The 7,070-nt window shown below is 38.3% G+C and overlaps 1 protein-coding gene across 2 annotated transcripts in view; it reads right to left on the bottom strand.

Moving 5' to 3' along the window:
* The window catches only part of LOC106529768 (receptor activity-modifying protein 3), a 59,194-nt gene that overhangs the window by 21,109 nt on the left and 31,015 nt on the right, over positions 1-7,070 (bottom strand). The gene's annotated exons all lie outside the window — the stretch shown is intronic.

The raw sequence follows: 7,070 nt of genomic DNA, 5'->3' as shown, positions 1-7,070 counted from the left end.
GATGGATGGATGGATTGATGCATGGATGGATGGATGGATGGATGGTGATGGATGGATGGGTGGTGATGGATGGATGGATGGATGGATGGATTGATGCATGGATGGATGGATGGATGGATGGTGATGGATGGATGGGTGGTGATGGATGGATGGATGGATGGATTGATGGCTGGATGGAGGATGGATGGATGGATGGATGGATGGATGGATGGATGGATGGATGCATGGATGGATGGATGGATGGATGGTGATGGATGGATGGGTGGTGATGGATGGATGGATGGATGGATGATGGATGGATGGATGGATGGATGGATGGATGGATGCAACTTTATAAGTCTGAAGACCTGGTCCAGGATCCAGACTAAGCAGGTGGTACAAGCCTCCTCTGTCCTGGTTCTGCTGAACCCAGACCGCCTCTGTCATTCCTGCAGCTGGACTCTGTTCCCATCAGAGCAAACATCCAAAGTATGGAGAGAACAAGAACTCTTGGCAAACAGAAGCAGGAAGACATGAAGGATTAGAGACTAATGGATGCAGACAAACAGAGAATAAAATCCCAGCGGCTGAAGAGGAGATGAGTTTCCAGAGGATTGTTCAGTTTTTGTGTTTTTTTTTTTTTTTATGTTGTTTAACGCTGACACAGCGAACTCACTGAACGACACCAGCGGAGGAGTCATGACTGGCCTTTGGGATAACGACTCGATATAAATGCAGTCCATTTATGACGGCGGATGAGAAAATTACAGCCCAGCTTCAGCAGAGAGGACCCTGAGGAAACATTTATCTGCTCCTACACTTTCAGCACATTTCTTTTTTTTTCTTAGAGCTGCTGCAATAAACACTTTATGATTATTTTATCGAAACAAAACAACATCAATCGGGCCAGTTTTTGACCTTCGTCACTGTAGAGACGAGGGGATGCAYATCGCCCGCCGCCAAACGTCTGTCCTGATACTCTGCAAACAGCAGACTGTTGAAGAAAGATAATAAACATGGAAAGAGTCACACAAGAAATTGGCAAAATTAGCGCCTAAATCAAAATCCCAAACTGCTTTTCTTTAACGAAGATAATCAGCTGAACTAAGATGCGCACTCGTCTCCAAACTCAGACTTTTAAATCTGCAAACAAAAGCTAAAAACTGCCAAAAGGCAAGCTCTGAAGAGGAACGACTTCCCTGACAAGCGTAATTGTTGCTTTGTGTTGGTTTTCAGAAAAGCAGCAAACAACCACGAGAAAAAACAGCAGCCGAATCAGAAAAAAAAGAAGAACCAGAGCTTCTGTTTAAATTCATCCAGGGTTTATGTTTTCTTTCTTTATGTCACCTGGCTCTGTGCCAAACGAAGGACGCCCGGCGCCAGGAGGCCTCATCAAGCTGTCAGGCTGCAGGGGATGGATTTCCCACCAGGTCGTCTCGATTTTATATCTATTTCTGTCAAAACGACATAATGAATGAAGGGTTGGGACCACCAGTGATGGAGATCTGCACATAAAACTGCTGATTGGTTGTAAACATGTCGGCATGTCCTGATGGTTAATTACCGCCCTCGTGACTACGGGGTGCCAAGTGTAAAATAAAATATAATAAAGTGTCACCGACACATATTCATTATTTAGCTCACTTTTTGAGCGTAAAATCTTACCTGCTCTAAAATTCCTTAAAACCCCTTAAAAAGCAAACAAATTCAATAAGTTCTGCTCTTGAAGCCTTTGGAGTAAATTCACAAACCTGGTCTCTATTTAAAACTAATAATCTGAATTTTTAACTTCAGCTGTCATAGTTTTTGTAACTGTAACTACTATTTTGTTATTTAAGTTAATATACAATAAAAATCAAAAGATTTTTTTCCTCACTTAAAGTTTTTTAAAGACATTTAAATTGTCCCAGAAGATGAAAGGAAGGAGGTAACAATATATTGGGCTAAAATATAGATTCCAAACTATTATCAAAATAACTTATAAAATGAATATTCAAGACATAATATAATCCAGGACGTCCAAATATTCAAACAGGAAAAATGTCCCAAATACTATAACGTTTCAACTTAAAGACTTTACTTAGGCTGAAAGTAAAGTTAAAATCCGTATTACCATCCATATTTACTCAGAGCATGAATAAAATATAAAAAAAAAACAATTATTAATAATCAGAAAAATGAATGACAGCTGAGGGACATGCAACAAAATCCCCACCAACAAACAGCCAAAACACGACAAAAAACAAATAAATCCTCACTTTTTAAAAACAATATAATCTACAGTGCTTATAAAACCACTAGCAGAGGAATGAAATGTTTTTTTTACTTTCTTTTGATTTGTCCTCTTTTTCTGACCAAAATTAATCCAAGATGGCCGCCAAAATTAAGGTATAATTCTTTATGACATTTCCTTGCCACAAAAATCCCTCTACCTTGTTTTAAACCACTCAAAATGATCCATAACAAATATAGTTCCACTTTAAAAACAAGTTTATCCAGATAACTGTCCAAAAAAACACACAAAAATACATGTTTTTTATGTCCCCTGTTTCATTTCTGTTTAAATAAAGTCTTCACCTCCAAAAGCTGCATTTTGAATGAAAGGTAACTTGGTTGGCTGCACAGCTGTGAAGCTCAGAGCTGATTGGTCGGTTCTAGAGTCAATCAATCACATGTGGAGGTTGCTGCACATTATTGGCTGTGGAGAAGCTGTAGTTCAACGCAGTTGGTCAAAAGACGACATCTAATGAAATTGTTTTAATAGCATTTTATACAGATTTCAAGTCCCTAGCAGCCTGTCAGACCTGTTAGTTAACTGTTCCTACATTTTGCTATTTTTTTTAATTAAATGTTAAATAATATGTGACCCATCACATCRAAACCAGGATTAAGTCTAAAAGTGGTGTATGGAGAAATAGTGTTTAGATTAAAACGTTTGCAAAATTTGCATTTTGTCAATAATGAATAAATGCTTTATCAATGTATCATTTGAATGAACTCGATGAAATATAATCATATAACAAAAATTTGAAGCACTTTCTTGAGCAGTAACAACAAAAAAACTGATTTTAAAGGAAAAATGTCTTAAAATTTTGAGATTTTCCCTGTGAGCTAGCAAAGTTTTGTTTCTTTTCAGCTGGGAAATCTCAGTATTCAAATAAAGTTTGAGGTTTCCTCTTTATAAGGACATCAAAAATTCCTCATTAAATTGCATAAAATTAGTATTCAGACCAAATATTTATGTATTATTGTAACCAACAAGATTAATTAAGCCAAACATATGGATTTGCTTATGATGTCAGAATGATCCACATATCAAAATGTAGCTTTTAAAGCCAGGATTCTGAAAACGTAATTAGGTTACTTTGACCAAATTTGACTTAATCCTCTTTTCGATATGATGGGTCACATAATGTGTAAATGTTAAATCCTAAATCTAAAAGTTAAAATTAAAATATTGTGGCTAAAGTGTCCAAAACGGTAGGAGGTTCTTACAGAGACAGACATTAATTTTAAAGTGATTAGATTATTAATATTTTTAATTTTGATATATACAACATTTTCATAACAACTGAAGGCAACATAGGGGGGGACATATATCATTAACAGCACCTGTAAACTGTAAACATTTCTTTCTGAGAGCGTCATGAAGCTGCTGGGCTTTCAGAGAAAGAGTTGGAAACGAGGACGTAAAAGAGAATACAAGAAATAAGAAACGGATCATAGTCAGATTAACATCCAACACTTTGACATCTTTGTTGCGGTCCAACARCACGGAGAATTTCCAACAAAAACAGAGCCTTTCAGTGAAAACACATCCTTCAATTTCCACTTTACCAAACAAATCTATATCTGATTCCCTCTGATGTATGTGATAATACACCCTGCAGCAAACTGGAGTCGACACGTGAAGAACTGGACCGGTTGTGTTGGGAATACCCTCARTATTTTGTCCCTGTTAATTAGATTATTTCACGGACTGCTGCTCTACTTTCCTCTGGAAAAAAGAGCCTTTAATTAACTCTACAACCTCACTGCCCACGCATATCAACATTTTCTATTTGTCACACGGAGAATGAGCTCAATTAAGCATCTCCACCACCGGAGGTGGAGGAGGAGTGCGGACGATTCACTTCTTTCTGTTTGATTTGTATTAAAGGAAGATGCTTTGTTCTCACTTCAGTCTGCTTGAAGGAAACTTAAAACACATTCTGAAAGCTACTTAAGGGTATTTTTTTACAAAGGTAGAATCTAAATTAAAGTTAGGATTCTGCATCCCAAATRGAGACACGTGCCTCAAACTGCGCTGCCAAATAACTGTATTTCTATGTACAGATTGTATAAATTTTAGGAAGATATTATTTACACATTAAGAAAACACCCGTATGCATGTTAACGACGGGGCCAAAAGTGTGTAAAACTCAAACACCAACGCCAGTTCTTCAGGTTCGTCTCACTCGCTGAAACATCGGCTCAAAGTTTGGTCATCTTCAGCATTAGACTGTGATAAAAACTGAGTTAAAGTCTCAACCATGAATGTTTAACAGGATCTGAAAGATTCATAAAGCTCTTAACAAACTTTCACCAGTGCTGACAGCTGCAGCTGACCTCCACATGTCTGCATCAGTAACAAGCTCACCTGGAGAACTGGGCCTTTATTGTCACTTTATGTTGTTTACCTGGAAATATTTACTCTTTTTAGCTGAGGTACCAGGGAGCATAGGTACTGTAGATCATAGGTACTGTAGATCATAGGTACTGGGGAACATAGGTACTGTAGATCATAGGTACTAGGAAACAAAGGTACTAGGAAACAAAGGTACTGGGGAACATGGGTACTGTAGATCATAGGTACTAGGAAACAAAGGTACTAGGAAACAAAGGTACTGGGGAACATGGGTACTGGGGAACATGGGTACTGGGGAACATGGGTACTGGGGAACATGGGTACTGGGGAACATAGGTACTGGGGAACATAGGTACTGGGAAACATAGGTACTGGGAAACATATGTACTGGGAAACAAAGGTTCTAGGAAACAAAGGTACTAGGAAACAAAGGTACTGGGGAACATAGGTACTGGGAAACAAAAGTACTAGGAAACAAAGATACTGGGAAACAAAGGTACTGGGGAACATAGGTACTGGGGAACATAGGTACTGGGGAACATAGGTACTGAGGAACATAGGTACTGGGGAACATAGGTACTTGGGAATAGTAGTACTGGGGAACATAGGTACTGGGGAACATAGGTACTGGGGAATAGTAGTACTGGGGAACATAGGTACTGGGGAAAACTGGGGAACATAGGTACTGGGAAACATAGGTACTGGGGAACATAGGTACTGGGGAACATAGGTACTGGGGAATAGTAGTACTGGGGAACATAGGTACTGGGGAACATAGGTACTGGGGAACATAGGTACTGGGGAACATAGGTACTGGGGAACATTGGTACTGGGGAACATTGGTACTGGGGAACGTACCAGAGAACATAGATACCAGCGTACATTGGTACAGGGGAACACAGTATGTAGGGTTGAATTGGCATGGACCCAAAAACTGTCTGTACCTCAGAGAATTTTCCAGATATTGAGTTAAATATCAGTGTGGCAGTAGCTGAGAGTCACTCACAGCACAGACTCTGAGCGTGACATCTCACTCGTTAAAACAGCTTCTTTTTCCACCGGTGAATTTAGGGAAACAACAAGACAAGAAAACCTAAAAATCTGACCCTGTCGTGTTTTACAGAGCTTTATTTGAAAAGAACAAAGTTAACTAGAAACAGCTTTTTTCTGCTGTGGTTTGTATTTGTTGACACAAACGCTTCTTTTAATTATTTAAAGCTGTACTGGACAGATTTATATCCTAATTTAATGGGAATGACGTTTTCTCATGGTTCACAAAGGAACGGACCCTCAATCTGTGTTCATTTAAAAACAAAACAAAMMAAAAAAAAGGCAGGAACATTTTTTACAAATTCAGTGAATACTGAAGCTTTTTCATCTCGGAGCAAGCACAACTTCCCATGTGGTTAAAAAAACACACAGAATCAGAAACACGCAAACAAATATCCCAAACTGAAAGGTGTTGTTAATATAAAAAATTGCTCAAACATATTTTACAGCTATGAGTTTTGTTTACAGAAAGCCGAAGAASCCCCTGGGCGTTTTTTCTTTGTCCACATAAGTGTCTGAGTTGCTGTTTACAGGAAAAAGCAGACGTTTCAGTCAGAAGGAATCACTGTTTCCAGATGGAGACCTCGTCCTCCGCTGCAGCAACTGGACCGACCTAATATTAGAACTAATCTGCACGACTCGCTTCACTTTCAAGAGACGACACGTCCAGACAAGAGCTGCAGCGAGGGACCGTGAACCAAACTCATTTTTTAAAGTGCCTTTTTTTCTGTTTTTGTYCTAGAACGAGACTCTACATAAATAAGGCTTTCAATCAGAAATTAAATCAATTTTCAGGTTGACCACACCGTGCTGTGTGCTCAGAGAATGAAGATGTCTACAGTGGTCCAAGCTTTATGCTCAACAAATTATTACTTTTCCCCTAAAATACTYRACTGGACCCTCAGTGTATGTCAGCMGCRTGTTCCTACAGCTCTAGGTGGGCGTATCAATCTAAGTAACAATATTAACCAATATGAGTATTGGATCATATCAGTACTAAAGCGATTAGATTGATTTTTGTGTTTAAACTAGGCCTGTCACAATAAATTTTGCTGGACGATAAATTGTCCCAGAAATTATCAAGATAAATGATAATATTGTTTTGAGACCATTTTAATCTAATATAATAATAATTTATCGATTTATTGCGAGGCCTTGTTTGCACTTTGTTTGCATTATAGACTTTATTTTTCACAAATTAAGTGAGTCATTAGAAGGGGTGTCCCGATTCCAGTTTTTTCAAGACTGAGTACAAGTACGAGTACTTCATTTTAGGTACTCACTGATACCGATACCAAGTAGCGGGGTTTGTGTGGATTATCTGTTCAACTTGTTGAATATTAAACAGAATGAAAATGAAATGCATTTATCATGCAAAAATTGATGGGTAAATATTATGTTTGACAATAAAAAG

The sequence above is a fragment of the Austrofundulus limnaeus genome, unplaced genomic scaffold (genome assembly GCF_001266775.1).
Source record: "Austrofundulus limnaeus strain Quisiro unplaced genomic scaffold, Austrofundulus_limnaeus-1.0 Scaffold464, whole genome shotgun sequence".
Taxonomy (NCBI): Eukaryota; Metazoa; Chordata; class Actinopteri; order Cyprinodontiformes; family Rivulidae; genus Austrofundulus; species Austrofundulus limnaeus.
The sequence above is the reverse complement of the archived record's forward strand: the minus strand, read 5'-3'. Positions and strand labels throughout refer to the sequence as shown.